The 19,960-nt window shown below is 46.0% G+C and overlaps 19 non-coding genes across 19 annotated transcripts; 11 read left to right on the forward strand and 8 right to left on the reverse strand.

The window, feature by feature from the left end:
- Positions 1 to 271: 271 nt before the first annotated feature.
- LOC146819444 (U6 spliceosomal RNA) lies at positions 272 to 378 on the forward strand. Its single transcript, XR_014964091.1, has one exon. It is a non-coding gene; the product is annotated as a U6 spliceosomal RNA (small nuclear RNA).
- Positions 379 to 2,226: 1,848 nt separating this feature from the next.
- LOC146819445 (U6 spliceosomal RNA) lies at positions 2,227 to 2,333 on the forward strand. The gene has a single exon (XR_014964092.1). It is a non-coding gene; the product is annotated as a U6 spliceosomal RNA (small nuclear RNA).
- A 1,006-nt stretch (positions 2,334 to 3,339) lies between these two features.
- On the reverse strand, positions 3,340 to 3,412 carry TRNAR-ACG (transfer RNA arginine (anticodon ACG)). Its single transcript has one exon. It is a non-coding gene; the product is annotated as a tRNA-Arg (tRNA).
- Positions 3,413 to 4,184: 772 nt separating this feature from the next.
- On the forward strand, positions 4,185 to 4,291 carry LOC146819447 (U6 spliceosomal RNA). The gene has a single exon (XR_014964093.1). It is a non-coding gene; the product is annotated as a U6 spliceosomal RNA (small nuclear RNA).
- A 1,006-nt stretch (positions 4,292 to 5,297) lies between these two features.
- TRNAR-ACG (transfer RNA arginine (anticodon ACG)) lies at positions 5,298 to 5,370 on the reverse strand. The gene has a single exon. It is a non-coding gene; the product is annotated as a tRNA-Arg (tRNA).
- A 772-nt stretch (positions 5,371 to 6,142) lies between these two features.
- LOC146819449 (U6 spliceosomal RNA) lies at positions 6,143 to 6,249 on the forward strand. Its single transcript, XR_014964094.1, has one exon. It is a non-coding gene; the product is annotated as a U6 spliceosomal RNA (small nuclear RNA).
- A 1,007-nt stretch (positions 6,250 to 7,256) lies between these two features.
- Positions 7,257 to 7,329, reverse strand: TRNAR-ACG (transfer RNA arginine (anticodon ACG)). Its single transcript has one exon. It is a non-coding gene; the product is annotated as a tRNA-Arg (tRNA).
- Positions 7,330 to 8,101: 772 nt separating this feature from the next.
- LOC146819451 (U6 spliceosomal RNA) lies at positions 8,102 to 8,208 on the forward strand. Its single transcript, XR_014964095.1, has one exon. It is a non-coding gene; the product is annotated as a U6 spliceosomal RNA (small nuclear RNA).
- Positions 8,209 to 9,214: 1,006 nt separating this feature from the next.
- On the reverse strand, positions 9,215 to 9,287 carry TRNAR-ACG (transfer RNA arginine (anticodon ACG)). Its single transcript has one exon. It is a non-coding gene; the product is annotated as a tRNA-Arg (tRNA).
- A 776-nt stretch (positions 9,288 to 10,063) lies between these two features.
- Positions 10,064 to 10,170, forward strand: LOC146819453 (U6 spliceosomal RNA). The gene has a single exon (XR_014964097.1). It is a non-coding gene; the product is annotated as a U6 spliceosomal RNA (small nuclear RNA).
- A 1,006-nt stretch (positions 10,171 to 11,176) lies between these two features.
- Positions 11,177 to 11,249, reverse strand: TRNAR-ACG (transfer RNA arginine (anticodon ACG)). The gene has a single exon. It is a non-coding gene; the product is annotated as a tRNA-Arg (tRNA).
- Positions 11,250 to 12,021: 772 nt separating this feature from the next.
- Positions 12,022 to 12,128, forward strand: LOC146819455 (U6 spliceosomal RNA). The gene has a single exon (XR_014964098.1). It is a non-coding gene; the product is annotated as a U6 spliceosomal RNA (small nuclear RNA).
- Positions 12,129 to 13,135: 1,007 nt separating this feature from the next.
- Positions 13,136 to 13,208, reverse strand: TRNAR-ACG (transfer RNA arginine (anticodon ACG)). Its single transcript has one exon. It is a non-coding gene; the product is annotated as a tRNA-Arg (tRNA).
- A 772-nt stretch (positions 13,209 to 13,980) lies between these two features.
- On the forward strand, positions 13,981 to 14,087 carry LOC146819457 (U6 spliceosomal RNA). Its single transcript, XR_014964099.1, has one exon. It is a non-coding gene; the product is annotated as a U6 spliceosomal RNA (small nuclear RNA).
- Positions 14,088 to 15,093: 1,006 nt separating this feature from the next.
- On the reverse strand, positions 15,094 to 15,166 carry TRNAR-ACG (transfer RNA arginine (anticodon ACG)). Its single transcript has one exon. It is a non-coding gene; the product is annotated as a tRNA-Arg (tRNA).
- Positions 15,167 to 15,938: 772 nt separating this feature from the next.
- LOC146819459 (U6 spliceosomal RNA) lies at positions 15,939 to 16,045 on the forward strand. The gene has a single exon (XR_014964100.1). It is a non-coding gene; the product is annotated as a U6 spliceosomal RNA (small nuclear RNA).
- A 1,007-nt stretch (positions 16,046 to 17,052) lies between these two features.
- On the reverse strand, positions 17,053 to 17,125 carry TRNAR-ACG (transfer RNA arginine (anticodon ACG)). Its single transcript has one exon. It is a non-coding gene; the product is annotated as a tRNA-Arg (tRNA).
- Positions 17,126 to 17,903: 778 nt separating this feature from the next.
- LOC146819461 (U6 spliceosomal RNA) lies at positions 17,904 to 18,010 on the forward strand. The gene has a single exon (XR_014964101.1). It is a non-coding gene; the product is annotated as a U6 spliceosomal RNA (small nuclear RNA).
- Positions 18,011 to 19,847: 1,837 nt separating this feature from the next.
- LOC146819462 (U6 spliceosomal RNA) lies at positions 19,848 to 19,954 on the forward strand. The gene has a single exon (XR_014964102.1). It is a non-coding gene; the product is annotated as a U6 spliceosomal RNA (small nuclear RNA).
- Positions 19,955 to 19,960: the final 6 nt, after the last annotated feature.

The raw sequence follows: 19,960 nt of genomic DNA on the forward strand, positions 1-19,960 counted from the left end.
TTCCACAGGCAGCATGATGTCACAATGTTCCTTGTCAGTAGCCTGAACCATGAGCCTTTGCAACCCTGGCATAATCTACATACTTCCAATTGGTGAAGTCTTGGACCACAAATGCAGTGAAGAATAATGGATTGTTACTCTTCATGCATTTTTGCCCATTGGCTCAGATTTGAATGCTTACTGGCCATACGAGCATCTCTGCCAGGCCACCCTATGTCTAGAGACCGTAGATTTAGAGAGTTTATAAACATTGTAGGTTCATCAATGAAGTGTGCTCGCTTCGGCGGCACATATACTAAAATTGGAACGATACAGAGAAGATTAGCATGGCCCCTGCGCAAGGATGACACGCAAATTCGTGAAGCGTTCCATATTTTTACCAGCTTTCAGGAGAGAAATGTTCTATGTTTTCAAGACTAATTGAAATAATAAAGCAGGTTCCAGTGCTTTCCTCCTAATATCTATTTTTCAATTTGTCTCTCCTCAACATTTTTAATGTATTTACCTCGCAGTAATGAAGGTGCACTCTATGGCCAGCTGCATTTAGCAAGGAAGCCTGCAGGACTTCTGGGACTTTTCTTTCCCTTCTTCAGCCTCCCTGTCATTATTCTTCACAACCCCCAAATCTATACTGCTGCCAGCGATGCGTTGCTTTGTGGGAAGCAAGAGAAAGAGAAGGGGAGGGCCTATGCAAATGATGGCCTCAGGGCTGTCTGGGAGTCCCTTTTCAGCAGTACTGTTAAAATCCGCCTTGCAACCAGATTGGTCGGGTAAGCTGAAAAACACCAGGCATGATTGGGCACCAGGTCCTCTAGGCCCTTGGAGGACATATCGGCGCTGCATCCCTCAGTTTCTGAGGTCCAAGAAATGTTCACGCTCCACCCTAATAGAGAGGTCTTGGCCGATCGTGGCCGATCGGGGCAGAAGGGAGCAGGGCAAGATGCTCATGATCCTGCTCTAATAATGAACTGCCTTCCTCTCTCCTTACCTGTGGTTCTGCCTGGCTGCTTGGTTCCAGTTGTAGGCCTACATCCCACAGGCAATTTGCTTGTCCCTCTCACACATGTAAATGGGTCAGCACTCAAGTGCACACACCTGCCTGCACCCACAGACCCTCTCACACACACTTTTCTCAACAAGATTTTTTCCTAGTTTAGAGACTCAGAGACCCATGTTGAAATACAAAAGCAGCACACCACATGACGGCCTTCACATAGAATCCAGCAGCAAATGGGAAACTTTTAACTAGCCGTGGTCCTATTACTGCAGCCCTACCATGGAACGACTGCTGGATGAGTCCTGCTCGAGAATATTGAACCTACAACAAGTCTGAGGTAAATAAGAATTCCACAGGAATACCATAAAACAGGGACCTATGACCCTTTCGAGCCAGATAGGAGTCGAACCTACAATCTTCTGATCCGTAGTCAGACGTGTTATCCATTGCGCCACTGGCCCCATGTAGGATTACCCATACTTTTGTCCTTAAGAGGACCAGAAGTTGTGTGTGTGTGTGTGTGTTTTAAAACACCATTCCATCAACCTTTTTAGCCACGTTTACTGCTCACAACCAGAAGACACAAGTAAACCCACCTGACCTCCTGAAATTCTGTTCTGTCAGGTGTTCCTAACTTATATAAAGGACTTTAGGAGGACGAAGGACCTAAAAGTCAGGGGAAATGGTCCTAGGTCCAAGGAAATGTTTTAGATCAGCCTCAGTTTCTTAAATATTCTGCATTAACATCATCAGTTCCACGTCTGTGTGGAGCTGATCTTGAGGACTCCTTAATCAGCAGGCGGGTACAACAATAAAGTGTTTAATATTACAATACAGGCGAAAATTCAGACACCTTGTCATAGGCTTACCTTGTCCAGGGACCCAAGCATGCTGCCTTTCACCTCTCAGAGCCCTTCACCTAACCTACTGTGCAGCTGTCTCACCTTTAATATCACTGTTCCACAGGCAGCATGATGTCACAATGTTCCTTGTCAGTAGCCTGAACCATGAGCCTTTGCAACCCTGGCATAATCTACATACTTCCAATTGGTGAAGTCTTGGACCACAAATGCAGTGAAGAATAATGGATTGTTACTCTTCATGCATTTTTGCCCATTGGCTCAGATTTGAATGCTTACTGGCCATACGAGCATCTCTGCCAGGCCACCCTATGTCTAGAGACCGTAGATTTAGAGAGTTTATAAACATTGTAGGTTCATCAATGAAGTGTGCTCGCTTCGGCGGCACATATACTAAAATTGGAACGATACAGAGAAGATTAGCATGGCCCCTGCGCAAGGATGACACGCAAATTCGTGAAGCGTTCCATATTTTTACCAGCTTTCAGGAGAGAAATGTTCTATGTTTTCAAGACTAATTGAAATAATAAAGCAGGTTCCAGTGCTTTCCTCCTAATATCTATTTTTCAATTTGTCTCTCCTCAACATTTTTAATGTATTTACCTCGCAGTAATGAAGGTGCACTCTATGGCCAGCTGCATTTAGCAAGGAAGCCTGCAGGACTTCTGGGACTTTTCTTTCCCTTCTTCAGCCTCCCTGTCATTATTCTTCACAACCCCCAAATCTATACTGCTGCCAGCGATGCGTTGCTTTGTGGGAAGCAAGAGAAAGAGAAGGGGAGGGCCTATGCAAATGATGGCCTCAGGGCTGTCTGGGAGTCCCTTTTCAGCAGTACTGTTAAAATCCGCCTTGCAACCAGATTGGTCGGGTAAGCTGAAAAACACCAGGCATGATTGGGCACCAGGTCCTCTAGGCCCTTGGAGGACATATCGGCGCTGCATCCCTCAGTTTCTGAGGTCCAAGAAATGTTCACCCTCCACCCTAATAGAGAGGTCTTGGCCGATCGTGGCCGATCGGGCAGAAGGGAGCAGGGCAAGATGCTCATGATCCTGCTCTAATAATGAACTGCCTTCCTCTCTCCTTACCTGTGGTTCTGCCTGGCTGCTTGGTTCCAGTTGTAGGCCTACATCCCACAGGCAATTTGCTTGTCCCTCTCACACATGTAAATGGGTCAGCACTCAAGTGCACACACCTGCCTGCACCAACAGACCCTCTCACACACACTTTTCTCAACAAGATTTTTTCCTAGTTTAGAGACTCAGAGACCCATGTTGAAATACAAAAGCAGCACACCACATGACGGCCTTCACATAGAATCCAGCAGCAAATGGGAAACTTTTAACTAGCCGTGGTCCTATTACTGCAGCCCTACCATGGAACGACTGCTGGATGAGTCCTGCTCGAGAAGATTGAACCTACAACAAGTCTGAAGTAAATAAGAATTCCACAGGAATACCATAAAACAGGGACCTATGACCCTTTCGAGCCAGATAGGAGTCGAACCTACAATCTTCTGATCCGTAGTCAGACGCGTTATCCATTGCGCCACTGGCCCCATGTAGGATTACCCATACTTTTGTCCTTAAGAGGACCAGAAGTTGTGTGTGTGTGTGTGTGTGTGTTTTAAAACACCATTCCATCAACCTTTTTAGCCACGTTTACTGCTCACAACCAGAAGACACAAGTAAACCCACCTGACCTCCTGAAATTCTGTTCTGTCAGGTGTTCCTAACTTATATAAAGGACTTTAGGAGGACGAAGGACCTAAAAGTCAGGGGAAATGGTCCTAGGTCCAAGGAAATGTTTTAGATCAGCCTCAGTTTCTTAAATATTCTGCATTAACATCATCAGTTCCACGTCTGTGTGGAGCTGATCTTGAGGACTCCTTAATCAGCAGGCGGGTACAACAATAAAGTGTTTAATATTACAATACAGGCGAAAATTCAGACACCTTGTCATAGGCTCACCTTGTCCAGGGACCCAAGCATGCTGCCTTTCACCTCTCAGAGCCCTTCACCTAACCTACTGTGCAGCTGTCTCACCTTTAATATCACTGTTCCACAGGCAGCATGATGTCACAATGTTCCTTGTCAGTAGCCTGAACCATGAGCCTTTGCAACCCTGGCATAATCTACATACTTCCAATTGGTGAAGTCTTGGACCACAAATGCAGTGAAGAATAATGGATTGTTACTCTTCATGCATTTTTGCCCATTGGCTCAGATTTGAATGCTTACTGGCCATACGAGCATCTCTGCCAGGCCACCCTATGTCTAGAGACCGTAGATTTAGAGAGTTTATAAACATTGTAGGTTCATCAATGAAGTGTGCTCGCTTCGGCGGCACATATACTAAAATTGGAACGATACAGAGAAGATTAGCATGGCCCCTGCGCAAGGATGACACGCAAATTCGTGAAGCGTTCCATATTTTTACCAGCTTTCAGGAGAGAAATGTTCTATGTTTTCAAGACTAATTGAAATAATAAAGCAGGTTCCAGTGCTTTCCTCCTAATATCTATTTTTCAATTTGTCTCTCCTCAACATTTTTAATGTATTTACCTCGCAGTAATGAAGGTGCACTCTATGGCCAGCTGCATTTAGCAAGGAAGCCTGCAGGACTTCTGGGACTTTTCTTTCCCTTCTTCAGCCTCCCTGTCATTATTCTTCACAACCCCCAAATCTATACTGCTGCCAGCGATGCGTTGCTTTGTGGGAAGCAAGAGAAAGAGAAGGGGAGGGCCTATGCAAATGATGGCCTCAGGGCTGTCTGGGAGTCCCTTTTCAGCAGTACTGTTAAAATCCGCCTTGCAACCAGATTGGTCGGGTAAGCTGAAAAACACCAGGCATGATTGGGCACCAGGTCCTCTAGGCCCTTGGAGGACATATCGGCGCTGCATCCCTCAGTTTCTGAGGTCCAAGAAATGTTCACCCTCCACCCTAATAGAGAGGTCTTGGCCGATCATGGCCGATCGGGCAGAAGGGAGCAGGGCAAGATGCTCATGATCCTGCTCTAATAATGAACTGCCTTCCTCTCTCCTTACCTGTGGTTCTGCCTGGCTGCTTGGTTCCAGTTGTAGGCCTACATCCCACAGGCAATTTGCTTGTCCCTCTCACACATGTAAATGGGTCAGCACTCAAGTGCACACACCTGCCTGCACCCACAGACCCTCTCACACACACTTTTCTCAACAAGATTTTTTCCTAGTTTAGAGACTCAGAGACCCATGTTGAAATACAAAAGCAGCACACCACATGACGGCCTTCACATAGAATCCAGCAGCAAATGGGAAACTTTTAACTAGCCGTGGTCCTATTACTGCAGCCCTACCATGGAACGACTGCTGGATGAGTCCTGCTCGAGAAGATTGAACCTACAACAAGTCTGAGGTAAATAAGAATTCCACAGGAATACCATAAAACAGGGACCTATGACCCTTTCGAGCCAGATAGGAGTCGAACCTACAATCTTCTGATCCGTAGTCAGACGCGTTATCCATTGCGCCACTGGCCCCATGTAGGATTACCCATACTTTTGTCCTTAAGAGGACCAGAAGTTGTGTGTGTGTGTGTGTGTGTGTTTTAAAACACCATTCCATCAACCTTTTTAGCCACGTTTACTGCTCACAACCAGAAGACACAAGTAAACCCACCTGACCTCCTGAAATTCTGTTCTGTCAGGTGTTCCTAACTTATACAAAGGACTTTAGGAGGACGAAGGACCTAAAAGTCAGGGGAAATGGTCCTAGGTCCAAGGAAATGTTTTAGATCAGCCTCAGTTTCTTAAATATTCTGCATTAACATCATCAGTTCCACGTCTGTGTGGAGCTGATCTTGAGGACTCCTTAATCAGCAGGCGGGTACAACAATAAAGTGTTTAATATTACAATACAGGCGAAAATTCAGACACCTTGTCATAGGCTCACCTTGTCCAGGGACCCAAGCATGCTGCCTTTCACCTCTCAGAGCCCTTCACCTAACCTACTGTGCAGCTGTCTCACCTTTAATATCACTGTTCCACAGGCAGCATGATGTCACAATGTTCCTTGTCAGTAGCCTGAACCATGAGCCTTTGCAACCCTGGCATAATCTACATACTTCCAATTGGTGAAGTCTTGGACCACAAATGCAGTGAAGAATAATGGATTGTTACTCTTCATGCATTTTTGCCCATTGGCTCAGATTTGAATGCTTACTGGCCATACGAGCATCTCTGCCAGGCCACCCTATGTCTAGAGACCGTAGATTTAGAGAGTTTATAAACATTGTAGGTTCATCAATGAAGTGTGCTCGCTTCGGCGGCACATATACTAAAATTGGAACGATACAGAGAAGATTAGCATGGCCCCTGCGCAAGGATGACACGCAAATTCGTGAAGCGTTCCATATTTTTACCAGCTTTCAGGAGAGAAATGTTCTATGTTTTCAAGACTAATTGAAATAATAAAGCAGGTTCCAGTGCTTTCCTCCTAATATCTATTTTTCAATTTGTCTCTCCTCAACATTTTTAATGTATTTACCTCGCAGTAATGAAGGTGCACTCTATGGCCAGCTGCATTTAGCAAGGAAGCCTGCAGGACTTCTGGGACTTTTCTTTCCCTTCTTCAGCCTCCCTGTCATTATTCTTCACAACCCCCAAATCTATACTGCTGCCAGCGATGCGTTGCTTTGTGGGAAGCAAGAGAAAGAGAAGGGGAGGGCCTATGCAAATGATGGCCTCAGGGCTGTCTGGGAGTCCCTTTTCAGCAGTACTGTTAAAATCCGCCTTGCAACCAGATTGGTCGGGTAAGCTGAAAAACACCAGGCATGATTGGGCACCAGGTCCTCTAGGCCCTTGGAGGACATATCGGCGCTGCATCCCTCAGTTTCTGAGGTCCAAGAAATGTTCACGCTCCACCCTAATAGAGAGGTCTTGGCCGATCGTGGCCGATCGGGGCAGAAGGGAGCAGGGCAAGATGCTCATGATCCTGCTCTAATAATGAACTGCCTTCCTCTCTCCTTACCTGTGGTTCTGCCTGGCTGCTTGGTTCCAGTTGTAGGCCTACATCCCACAGGCAATTTGCTTGTCCCTCTCACACATGTAAATGGGTCAGCACTCAAGTGCACACACCTGCCTGCACCCACAGACCCTCTCACACACACTTTTCTCAACAAGATTTTTTCCTAGTTTAGAGACTCAGAGACCCATGTTGAAATACAAAAGCAGCACACCACATGACGGCCTTCACATAGAATCCAGCAGCAAATGGGAAACTTTTAACTAGCCGTGGTCCTATTACTGCAGCCCTACCATGGAACGACTGCTGGATGAGTCCTGCTCGAGAATATTGAACCTACAACAAGTCTGAGGTAAATAAGAATTCCACAGGAATACCATAAAACAGGGACCTATGACCCTTTCGAGCCAGATAGGAGTCGAACCTACAATCTTCTGATCCGTAGTCAGACGCGTTATCCATTGCGCCACTGGCCCCATGTAGGATTACCCATACTTTTGTCCTTAAGAGGACCAGAAGTTGTGTGTGTGTGTGTGTGTGTGTTTTAAAACACCATTCCATCAACCTTTTTAGCCACGTTTACTGCTCACAACCAGAAGACACAAGTAAACCCACCTGACCTCCTGAAATTCTGTTCTGTCAGGTGTTCCTAACTTATATAAAGGACTTTAGGAGGACGAAGGACCTAAAAGTCAGGGGAAATGGTCCTAGGTCCAAGGAAATGTTTTAGATCAGCCTCAGTTTCTTAAATATTCTGCATTAACATCATCAGTTCCACGTCTGTGTGGAGCTGATCTTGAGGACTCCTTAATCAGCAGGCGGGTACAACAATAAAGTGTTTAATATTACAATACAGGCGAAAATTCAGACACCTTGTCATAGGCTTACCTTGTCCAGGGACCCAAGCATGCTGCCTTTCACCTCTCAGAGCCCTTCACCTAACCTACTGTGCAGCTGTCTCACCTTTAATATCACTGTTCCACAGGCAGCATGATGTCACAATGTTCCTTGTCAGTAGCCTGAACCATGAGCCTTTGCAACCCTGGCATAATCTACATACTTCCAATTGGTGAAGTCTTGGACCACAAATGCAGTGAAGAATAATGGATTGTTACTCTTCATGCATTTTTGCCCATTGGCTCAGATTTGAATGCTTACTGGCCATACGAGCATCTCTGCCAGGCCACCCTATGTCTAGAGACCGTAGATTTAGAGAGTTTATAAACATTGTAGGTTCATCAATGAAGTGTGCTCGCTTCGGCGGCACATATACTAAAATTGGAACGATACAGAGAAGATTAGCATGGCCCCTGCGCAAGGATGACACGCAAATTCGTGAAGCGTTCCATATTTTTACCAGCTTTCAGGAGAGAAATGTTCTATGTTTTCAAGACTAATTGAAATAATAAAGCAGGTTCCAGTGCTTTCCTCCTAATATCTATTTTTCAATTTGTCTCTCCTCAACATTTTTAATGTATTTACCTCGCAGTAATGAAGGTGCACTCTATGGCCAGCTGCATTTAGCAAGGAAGCCTGCAGGACTTCTGGGACTTTTCTTTCCCTTCTTCAGCCTCCCTGTCATTATTCTTCACAACCCCCAAATCTATACTGCTGCCAGCGATGCGTTGCTTTGTGGGAAGCAAGAGAAAGAGAAGGGGAGGGCCTATGCAAATGATGGCCTCAGGGCTGTCTGGGAGTCCCTTTTCAGCAGTACTGTTAAAATCCGCCTTGCAACCAGATTGGTCGGGTAAGCTGAAAAACACCAGGCATGATTGGGCACCAGGTCCTCTAGGCCCTTGGAGGACATATCGGCGCTGCATCCCTCAGTTTCTGAGGTCCAAGAAATGTTCACCCTCCACCCTAATAGAGAGGTCTTGGCCGATCGTGGCCGATCGGGCAGAAGGGAGCAGGGCAAGATGCTCATGATCCTGCTCTAATAATGAACTGCCTTCCTCTCTCCTTACCTGTGGTTCTGCCTGGCTGCTTGGTTCCAGTTGTAGGCCTACATCCCACAGGCAATTTGCTTGTCCCTCTCACACATGTAAATGGGTCAGCACTCAAGTGCACACACCTGCCTGCACCCACAGACCCTCTCACACACACTTTTCTCAACAAGATTTTTTCCTAGTTTAGAGACTCAGAGACCCATGTTGAAATACAAAAGCAGCACACCACATGACGGCCTTCACATAGAATCCAGCAGCAAATGGGAAACTTTTAACTAGCCGTGGTCCTATTACTGCAGCCCTACCATGGAACGACTGCTGGATGAGTCCTGCTCGAGAAGATTGAACCTACAACAAGTCTGAGGTAAATAAGAATTCCACAGGAATACCATAAAACAGGGACCTATGACCCTTTCGAGCCAGATAGGAGTCGAACCTACAATCTTCTGATCCGTAGTCAGACGCGTTATCCATTGCGCCACTGGCCCCATGTAGGATTACCCATACTTTTGTCCTTAAGAGGACCAGAAGTTGTGTGTGTGTGTGTGTGTGTGTGTGTTTTAAAACACCATTCCATCAACCTTTTTAGCCACGTTTACTGCTCACAACCAGAAGACACAAGTAAACCCACCTGACCTCCTGAAATTCTGTTCTGTCAGGTGTTCCTAACTTATATAAAGGACTTTAGGAGGACGAAGGACCTAAAAGTCAGGGGAAATGGTCCTAGGTCCAAGGAAATGTTTTAGATCAGCCTCAGTTTCTTAAATATTCTGCATTAACATCATCAGTTCCACGTCTGTGTGGAGCTGATCTTGAGGACTCCTTAATCAGCAGGCGGGTACAACAATAAAGTGTTTAATATTACAATACAGGCGAAAATTCAGACACCTTGTCATAGTCTCACCTTGTCCAGGGACCCAAGCATGCTGCCTTTCACCTCTCAGAGCCCTTCACCTAACCTACTGTGCAGCTGTCTCACCTTTAATATCACTGTTCCACAGGCAGCATGATGTCACAATGTTCCTTGTCAGTAGCCTGAACCATGAGCCTTTGCAACCCTGGCATAATCTACATACTTCCAATTGGTGAAGTCTTGGACCACAAATGCAGTGAAGAATAATGGATTGTTACTCTTCATGCATTTTTGCCCATTGGCTCAGATTTGAATGCTTACTGGCCATACGAGCATCTCTGCCAGGCCACCCTATGTCTAGAGACCGTAGATTTAGAGAGTTTATAAACATTGTAGGTTCATCAATGAAGTGTGCTCGCTTCGGCGGCACATATACTAAAATTGGAACGATACAGAGAAGATTAGCATGGCCCCTGCGCAAGGATGACACGCAAATTCGTGAAGCGTTCCATATTTTTACCAGCTTTCAGGAGAGAAATGTTCTATGTTTTCAAGACTAATTGAAATAATAAAGCAGGTTCCAGTGCTTTCCTCCTAATATCTATTTTTCAATTTGTCTCTCCTCAACATTTTTAATGAATTTACCTCGCAGTAATGAAGGTGCACTCTATGGCCAGCTGCATTTAGCAAGGAAGCCTGCAGGACTTCTGGGACTTTTCTTTCCCTTCTTCAGCCTCCCTGTCATTATTCTTCACAACCCCCAAATCTATACTGCTGCCAGCGATGCGTTGCTTTGTGGGAAGCAAGAGAAAGAGAAGGGGAGGGCCTATGCAAATGATGGCCTCAGGGCTGTCTGGGAGTCCCTTTTCAGCAGTACTGTTAAAATCCGCCTTGCAACCAGATTGGTCGGGTAAGCTGAAAAACACCAGGCATGATTGGGCACCAGGTCCTCTAGGCCCTTGGAGGACATATCGGCGCTGCATCCCTCAGTTTCTGAGGTCCAAGAAATGTTCACCCTCCACCCTAATAGAGAGGTCTTGGCCGATCGTGGCCGATCGGGCAGAAGGGAGCAGGGCAAGATGCTCATGATCCTGCTCTAATAATGAACTGCCTTCCTCTCTCCTTACCTGTGGTTCTGCCTGGCTGCTTGGTTCCAGTTGTAGGCCTACATCCCACAGGCAATTTGCTTGTCCCTCTCACACATGTAAATGGGTCAGCACTCAAGTGCACACACCTGCCTGCACCCACAGACCCTCTCACACACACTTTTCTCAACAAGATTTTTTCCTAGTTTAGAGACTCAGAGACCCATGTTGAAATACAAAAGCAGCACACCACATGACGGCCTTCACATAGAATCCAGCAGCAAATGGGAAACTTTTAACTAGCCGTGGTCCTATTACTGCAGCCCTACCATGGAACGACTGCTGGATGAGTCCTGCTCGAGAAGATTGAACCTACAACAAGTCTGAGGTAAATAAGAATTCCACAGGAATACCATAAAACAGGGACCTATGACCCTTTCGAGCCAGATAGGAGTCGAACCTACAATCTTCTGATCCGTAGTCAGACGCGTTATCCATTGCGCCACTGGCCCCATGTAGGATTACCCATACTTTTGTCCTTAAGAGGACCAGAAGTTGTGTGTGTGTGTGTGTGTGTGTTTTAAAACACCATTCCATCAACCTTTTTAGCCACGTTTACTGCTCACAACCAGAAGACACAAGTAAACCCACCTGACCTCCTGAAATTCTGTTCTGTCAGGTGTTCCTAACTTATACAAAGGACTTTAGGAGGACGAAGGACCTAAAAGTCAGGGGAAATGGTCCTAGGTCCAAGGAAATGTTTTAGATCAGCCTCAGTTTCTTAAATATTCTGCATTAACATCATCAGTTCCACGTCTGTGTGGAGCTGATCTTGAGGACTCCTTAATCAGCAGGCGGGTACAACAATAAAGTGTTTAATATTACAATACAGGCGAAAATTCAGACACCTTGTCATAGGCTCACCTTGTCCAGGGACCCAAGCATGCTGCCTTTCACCTCTCAGAGCCCTTCACCTAACCTACTGTGCAGCTGTCTCACCTTTAATATCACTGTTCCACAGGCAGCATGATGTCACAATGTTCCTTGTCAGTAGCCTGAACCATGAGCCTTTGCAACCCTGGCATAATCTACATACTTCCAATTGGTGAAGTCTTGGACCACAAATGCAGTGAAGAATAATGGATTGTTACTCTTCATGCATTTTTGCCCATTGGCTCAGATTTGAATGCTTACTGGCCATACGAGCATCTCTGCCAGGCCACCCTATGTCTAGAGACCGTAGATTTAGAGAGTTTATAAACATTGTAGGTTCATCAATGAAGTGTGCTCGCTTCGGCGGCACATATACTAAAATTGGAACGATACAGAGAAGATTAGCATGGCCCCTGCGCAAGGATGACACGCAAATTCGTGAAGCGTTCCATATTTTTACCAGCTTTCAGGAGAGAAATGTTCTATGTTTTCAAGACTAATTGAAATAATAAAGCAGGTTCCAGTGCTTTCCTCCTAATATCTATTTTTCAATTTGTCTCTCCTCAACATTTTTAATGTATTTACCTCGCAGTAATGAAGGTGCACTCTATGGCCAGCTGCATTTAGCAAGGAAGCCTGCAGGACTTCTGGGACTTTTCTTTCCCTTCTTCAGCCTCCCTGTCATTATTCTTCACAACCCCCAAATCTATACTGCTGCCAGCGATGCGTTGCTTTGTGGGAAGCAAGAGAAAGAGAAGGGGAGGGCCTATGCAAATGATGGCCTCAGGGCTGTCTGGGAGTCCCTTTTCAGCAGTACTGTTAAAATCCGCCTTGCAACCAGATTGGTCGGGTAAGCTGAAAAACACCAGGCATGATTGGGCACCAGGTCCTCTAGGCCCTTGGAGGACATATCGGCGCTGCATCCCTCAGTTTCTGAGGTCCAAGAAATGTTCACGCTCCACCCTAATAGAGAGGTCTTGGCCGATCGTGGCCGATCGGGGCAGAAGGGAGCAGGGCAAGATGCTCATGATCCTGCTCTAATAATGAACTGCCTTCCTCTCTCCTTACCTGTGGTTCTGCCTGGCTGCTTGGTTCCAGTTGTAGGCCTACATCCCACAGGCAATTTGCTTGTCCCTCTCACACATGTAAATGGGTCAGCACTCAAGTGCACACACCTGCCTGCACCCACAGACCCTCTCACACACACTTTTCTCAACAAGATTTTTTCCTAGTTTAGAGACTCAGAGACCCATGTTGAAATACAAAAGCAGCACACCACATGACGGCCTTCACATAGAATCCAGCAGCAAATGGGAAACTTTTAACTAGCCGTGGTCCTATTACTGCAGCCCTACCATGGAACGACTGCTGGATGAGTCCTGCTCGAGAATATTGAACCTACAACAAGTCTGAGGTAAATAAGAATTCCACAGGAATACCATAAAACAGGGACCTATGACCCTTTCGAGCCAGATAGGAGTCGAACCTACAATCTTCTGATCCGTAGTCAGACGCGTTATCCATTGCGCCACTGGCCCCATGTAGGATTACCCATACTTTTGTCCTTAAGAGGACCAGAAGTTGTGTGTGTGTGTGTGTGTGTGTTTTAAAACACCATTCCATCAACCTTTTTAGCCACGTTTACTGCTCACAACCAGAAGACACAAGTAAACCCACCTGACCTCCTGAAATTCTGTTCTGTCAGGTGTTCCTAACTTATATAAAGGACTTTAGGAGGACGAAGGACCTAAAAGTCAGGGGAAATGGTCCTAGGTCCAAGGAAATGTTTTAGATCAGCCTCAGTTTCTTAAATATTCTGCATTAACATCATCAGTTCCACGTCTGTGTGGAGCTGATCTTGAGGACTCCTTAATCAGCAGGCGGGTACAACAATAAAGTGTTTAATATTACAATACAGGCGAAAATTCAGACACCTTGTCATAGGCTCACCTTGTCCAGGGACCCAAGCATGCTGCCTTTCACCTCTCAGAGCCCTTCACCTAACCTACTGTGCAGCTGTCTCACCTTTAATATCACTGTTCCACAGGCAGCATGATGTCACAATGTTCCTTGTCAGTAGCCTGAACCATGAGCCTTTGCAACCCTGGCATAATCTACATACTTCCAATTGGTGAAGTCTTGGACCACAAATGCAGTGAAGAATAATGGATTGTTACTCTTCATGCATTTTTGCCCATTGGCTCAGATTTGAATGCTTACTGGCCATACGAGCATCTCTGCCAGGCCACCCTATGTCTAGAGACCGTAGATTTAGAGAGTTTATAAACATTGTAGGTTCATCAATGAAGTGTGCTCGCTTCGGCGGCACATATACTAAAATTGGAACGATACAGAGAAGATTAGCATGGCCCCTGCGCAAGGATGACACGCAAATTCGTGAAGCGTTCCATATTTTTACCAGCTTTCAGGAGAGAAATGTTCTATGTTTTCAAGACTAATTGAAATAATAAAGCAGGTTCCAGTGCTTTCCTCCTAATATCTATTTTTCAATTTGTCTCTCCTCAACATTTTTAATGTATTTACCTCGCAGTAATGAAGGTGCACTCTATGGCCAGCTGCATTTAGCAAGGAAGCCTGCAGGACTTCTGGGACTTTTCTTTCCCTTCTTCAGCCTCCCTGTCATTATTCTTCACAACCCCCAAATCTATACTGCTGCCAGCGATGCGTTGCTTTGTGGGAAGCAAGAGAAAGAGAAGGGGAGGGCCTATGCAAATGATGGCCTCAGGGCTGTCTGGGAGTCCCTTTTCAGCAGTACTGTTAAAATCCGCCTTGCAACCAGATTGGTCGGGTAAGCTGAAAAACACCAGGCATGATTGGGCACCAGGTCCTCTAGGCCCTTGGAGGACATATCGGCGCTGCATCCCTCAGTTTCTGAGGTCCAAGAAATGTTCACCCTCCACCCTAATAGAGAGGTCTTGGCCGATCGTGGCCGATCGGGCAGAAGGGAGCAGGGCAAGATGCTCATGATCCTGCTCTAATAATGAACTGCCTTCCTCTCTCCTTACCTGTGGTTCTGCCTGGCTGCTTGGTTCCAGTTGTAGGCCTACATCCCACAGGCAATTTGCTTGTCCCTCTCACACATGTAAATGGGTCAGCACTCAAGTGCACACACCTGCCTGCACCCACAGACCCTCTCACACACACTTTTCTCAACAAGATTGTTTCCTAGTTTAGAGACTCAGAGACCCATGTTGAAATACAAAAGCAGCACACCACATGACGGCCTTCACATAGAATCCAGCAGCAAATGGGAAACTTTTAACTAGCCGTGGTCCTATTACTGCAGCCCTACCATGGAACGACTGCTGGATGAGTCCTGCTCGAGAATATTGAACCTACAACAAGTCTGAGGTAAATAAGAATTCCACAGGAATACCATAAAACAGGGACCTATGACCCTTTCGAGCCAGATAGGAGTCGAACCTACAATCTTCTGATCCGTAGTCAGACGCGTTATCCATTGCGCCACTGGCCCCATGTAGGATTACCCATACTTTTGTCCTTAAGAGGACCAGAAGTTGTGTGTGTGTGTGTGTGTGTGTTTTAAAACACCATTCCATCAACCTTTTTAGCCACGTTTACTGCTCACAACCAGAAGACACAAGTAAACCCACCTGACCTCCTGAAATTCTGTTCTGTCAGGTGTTCCTAACTTATACAAAGGACTTTAGGAGGACGAAGGACCTAAAAGTCAGGGGAAATGGTCCTAGGTCCAAGGAAATGTTTTAGATCAGCCTCAGTTTCTTAAATATTCTGCATTAACATCATCAGTTCCACGTCTGTGTGGAGCTGATCTTGAGGACTCCTTAATCAGCAGGCGGGTACAACAATAAAGTGTTTAATATTACAATACAGGCGAAAATTCAGACACCTTGTCATAGGCTCACCTTGTCCAGGGACCCAAGCATGCTGCCTTTCACCTCTCAGAGCCCTTCACCTAACCTACTGTGCAGCTGTCTCATCTTTAATATCACTGTTCCACAGGCAGCATGATGTCACAATGTTCCTTGTCAGTAGCCTGAACCATGAGCCTTTGCAACCCTGGCATAATCTACATACTTCCAATTGGTGAAGTCCTGGACCACAAATGCAGTGAAGAATAATGGATTGTTACTCTTCATGCATTTTTGCCCATTGGCTCGGATTTGAATGCTTACTGGCCATACGAGCATCTCTGCCAGGCTACCCTATGTCTAGAGACCGTAGATTTAGAGAGTTTATAAACATTGTAGGTTCATCAATGAAGTGTGCTCGCTTCGGCGGCACATATACTAAAATTGGAACGATACAGAGAAGATTAGCATGGCCCCTGCGCAAGGATGACACGCAAATTCGTGAAGCGTTCCATATTTTTACCAGCTTTCAGGAGAGAAATGTTCTATGTTTTCAAGACTAATTGAAATAATAAAGCAGGTTCCAGTGCTTTCCTCCTAATATCTATTTTTCAATTTGTCTCTCCTCAACATTTTTAATGTATTTACCTCGCAGTAATGAAGGTGCACTCTATGGCCAGCTGCATTTAGCAAGGAAGCCTGCAGGACTTCTGGGACTTTTCTTTCCCTTCTTCAGCCTCCCTGTCATTATTCTTCACAACCCCCAAATCTATACTGCTGCCAGCGATGCGTTGCTTTGTGGGAAGCAAGAGAAAGAGAAGGGGAGGGCCTATGCAAATGATGGCCTCAGGGCTGTCTGGGAGTCCCTTTTCAGCAGTACTGTTAAAATCCGCCTTGCAACCAGATTGGTCGGGTAAGCTGAAAAACACCAGGCATGATTGGGCACCAGGTCCTCTAGGCCCTTGGAGGACATATCGGCGCTGCATCCCTCAGTTTCTGAGGTCCAAGAAATGTTCACCCTCCACCCTAATAGAGAGGTCTTGGCCGATCGTGGCCGATCGGGGCAGAAGGGAGCAGGGCAAGATGCTCATGATCCTGCTCTAATAATGAACTGCCTTCCTCTCTCCTTACCTGTGGTTCTGCCTGGCTGCTTGGTTCCAGTTGTAGGCCTACATCCCACAGGCAATTTGCTTGTCCCTCTCACACATGTAAATGGGTCAGCACTCAAGTGCACACACCTGCCTGCACCCACAGACCCTCTCACACACACTTTTCTCAACAAGATTTTTTCCTAGTTTAGAGACTCAGAGACCCATGTTGAAATACAAAAGCAGCACACCACATGACGGCCTTCACATAGAATCCAGCAGCAAATGGGAAACTTTTAACTAGCCGTGGTCCTATTACTGCAGCCCTACCATGGAACGACTGCTGGATGAGTCCTGCTCGAGAATATTGAACCTACAACAAGTCTGAGGTAAATAAGAATTCCACAGGAATACCATAAAACAGGGACCTATGACCCTTTCGAGCCAGATAGGAGTCGAACCTACAATCTTCTGATCCGTAGTCAGACGCGTTATCCATTGCGCCACTGGCCCCATGTAGGATTACCCATACTTTTGTCCTTAAGAGGACCAGAAGTTGTGTGTGTGTGTGTGTGTGTGTGTGTGTTTTAAAACACCATTCCATCAACCTTTTTAGCCACGTTTACTGCTCACAACCAGAAGACACAAGTAAACCCACCTGACCTCCTGAAATTCTGTTCTGTCAGGTGTTCCTAACTTATACAAAGGACTTTAGGAGGACGAAGGACCTAAAAGTCAGGGGAAATGGTCCTAGGTCCAAGGAAATGTTTTAGATCAGCCTCAGTTTCTTAAATATTCTGCATTAACATCATCAGTTCCACGTCTGTGTGGAGCTGATCTTGAGGACTCCTTAATCAGCAGGCGGGTACAACAATAAAGTGTTTAATATTACAATACAGGCGAAAATTCAGACACCTTGTCATAGGCTCACCTTGTCCAGGGACCCAAGCATGCTGCCTTTCACCTCTCAGAGCCCTTCACCTAACCTACTGTGCAGCTGTCTCACCTTTAATATCACTGTTCCACAGGCAGCATGATGTCACAATGTTCCTTGTCAGTAGCCTGAACCATGAGCCTTTGCAACCCTGGCATAATCTACATACTTCCAATTGGTGAAGTCTTGGACCACAAATGCAGTGAAGAATAATGGATTGTTACTCTTCATGCATTTTTGCCCATTGGCTCAGATTTGAATGCTTACTGGCCATACGAGCATCTCTGCCAGGCCACCCTATGTCTAGAGACCGTAGATTTAGAGAGTTTATAAACATTGTAGGTTCATCAATGAAGTGTGCTCGCTTCGGCGGCACATATACTAAAATTGGAACGATACAGAGAAGATTAGCATGGCCCCTGCGCAAGGATGACACGCAAATTCGTGAAGCGTTCCATATTTTTACCAGCTTTCAGGAGAGAAATGTTCTATGTTTTCAAGACTAATTGAAATAATAAAGCAGGTTCCAGTGCTTTCCTCCTAATATCGATTTTTCAATTTGTCTCTCCTCAACATTTTTAATGTATTTACCTCGCAGTAATGAAGGTGCACTCTATGGCCAGCTGCATTTAGCAAGGAAGCCTGCAGGACTTCTGGGACTTTTCTTTCCCTTCTTCAGCCTCCCTGTCATTATTCTTCACAACCCCCAAATCTATACTGCTGCCAGCGATGCGTTGCTTTGTGGGAAGCAAGAGAAAGAGAAGGGGAGGGCCTATGCAAATGATGGCCTCAGGGCTGTCTGGGAGTCCCTTTTCAGCAGTACTGTTAAAATCCGCCTTGCAACCAGATTGGTCGGGTAAGCTGAAAAACACCAGGCATGATTGGGCACCAGGTCCTCTAGGCCCTTGGAGGACATATCGGCGCTGCATCCCTCAGTTTCTGAGGTCCAAGAAATGTTCACGCTCCACCCTAATAGAGAGGTCTTGGCCGATCGTGGCCGATCGGGGCAGAAGGGAGCAGGGCAAGATGCTCATGATCCTGCTCTAATAATGAACTGCCTTCCTCTCTCCTTACCTGTGGTTCTGCCTGGCTGCTTGGTTCCAGTTGTAGGCCTACATCCCACAGGCAATTTGCTTGTCCCTCTCACACATGTAAATGGGTCAGCACTCAAGTGCACACACCTGCCTGCACCCACAGACCCTCTCACACACACTTTTCTCAACAAGATTTTTTCCTAGTTTAGAGACTCAGAGACCCATGTTGAAATACAAAAGCAGCACACCACATGACGGCCTTCACATAGAATCCAGCAGCAAATGGGAAACTTTTAACTAGCCGTGGTCCTATTACTGCAGCCCTACCATGGAACGACTGCTGGATGAGTCCTGCTCGAGAATATTGAACCTACAACAAGTCTGAGGTAAATAAGAATTCCACAGGAATACCATAAAACAGGGACCTATGACCCTTTCGAGCCGAACCTACAATCTTCTGATCCGTAGTCAGACGCGTTATCCATTGCGCCACTGGCCCCATGTAGGATTACCCATACTTTTGTCCTTAAGAGGACCAGAAGTTGTGTGTGTGTGTGTGTGTTTTAAAACACCATTCCATCAACCTTTTTAGCCACGTTTACTGCTCACAACCAGAAGACACAAGTAAACCCACCTGACCTCCTGAAATTCTGTTCTGTCAGGTGTTCCTAACTTATATAAAGGACTTTAGGAGGACGAAGGACCTAAAAGTCAGGGGAAATGGTCCTAGGTCCAAGGAAATGTTTTAGATCAGCCTCAGTTTCTTAAATATTCTGCATTAACATCATCAGTTCCACGTCTGTGTGGAGCTGATCTTGAGGACTCCTTAATCAGCAGGCGGGTACAACAATAAAGTGTTTAATATTACAATACAGGCGAAAATTCAGACACCTTGTCATAGGCTCACCTTGTCCAGGGACCCAAGCATGCTGCCTTTCACCTCTCAGAGCCCTTCACCTAACCTACTGTGCAGCTGTCTCACCTTTAATATCACTGTTCCACAGGCAGCATGATGTCACAATGTTCCTTGTCAGTAGCCTGAACCATGAGCCTTTGCAACCCTGGCATAATCTACATACTTCCAATTGGTGAAGTCTTGGACCACAAATGCAGTGAAGAATAATGGATTGTTACTCTTCATGCATTTTTGCCCATTGGCTCAGATTTGAATGCTTACTGGCCATACGAGCATCTCTGCCAGGCCACCCTATGTCTAGAGACCGTAGATTTAGAGAGTTTATAAACATTGTAGGTTCATCAATGAAGTGTGCTCGCTTCGGCGGCACATATACTAAAATTGGAACGATACAGAGAAGATTAGCATGGCCCCTGCGCAAGGATGACACGCAAATTCGTGAAGCGTTCCATATTTTTACCAGC

Source organism: Triturus cristatus, chromosome 6 (genome assembly GCF_964204655.1).
Source record: "Triturus cristatus chromosome 6, aTriCri1.1, whole genome shotgun sequence".
In the NCBI taxonomy this organism is placed as follows: domain Eukaryota; kingdom Metazoa; phylum Chordata; class Amphibia; order Caudata; family Salamandridae; genus Triturus; species Triturus cristatus.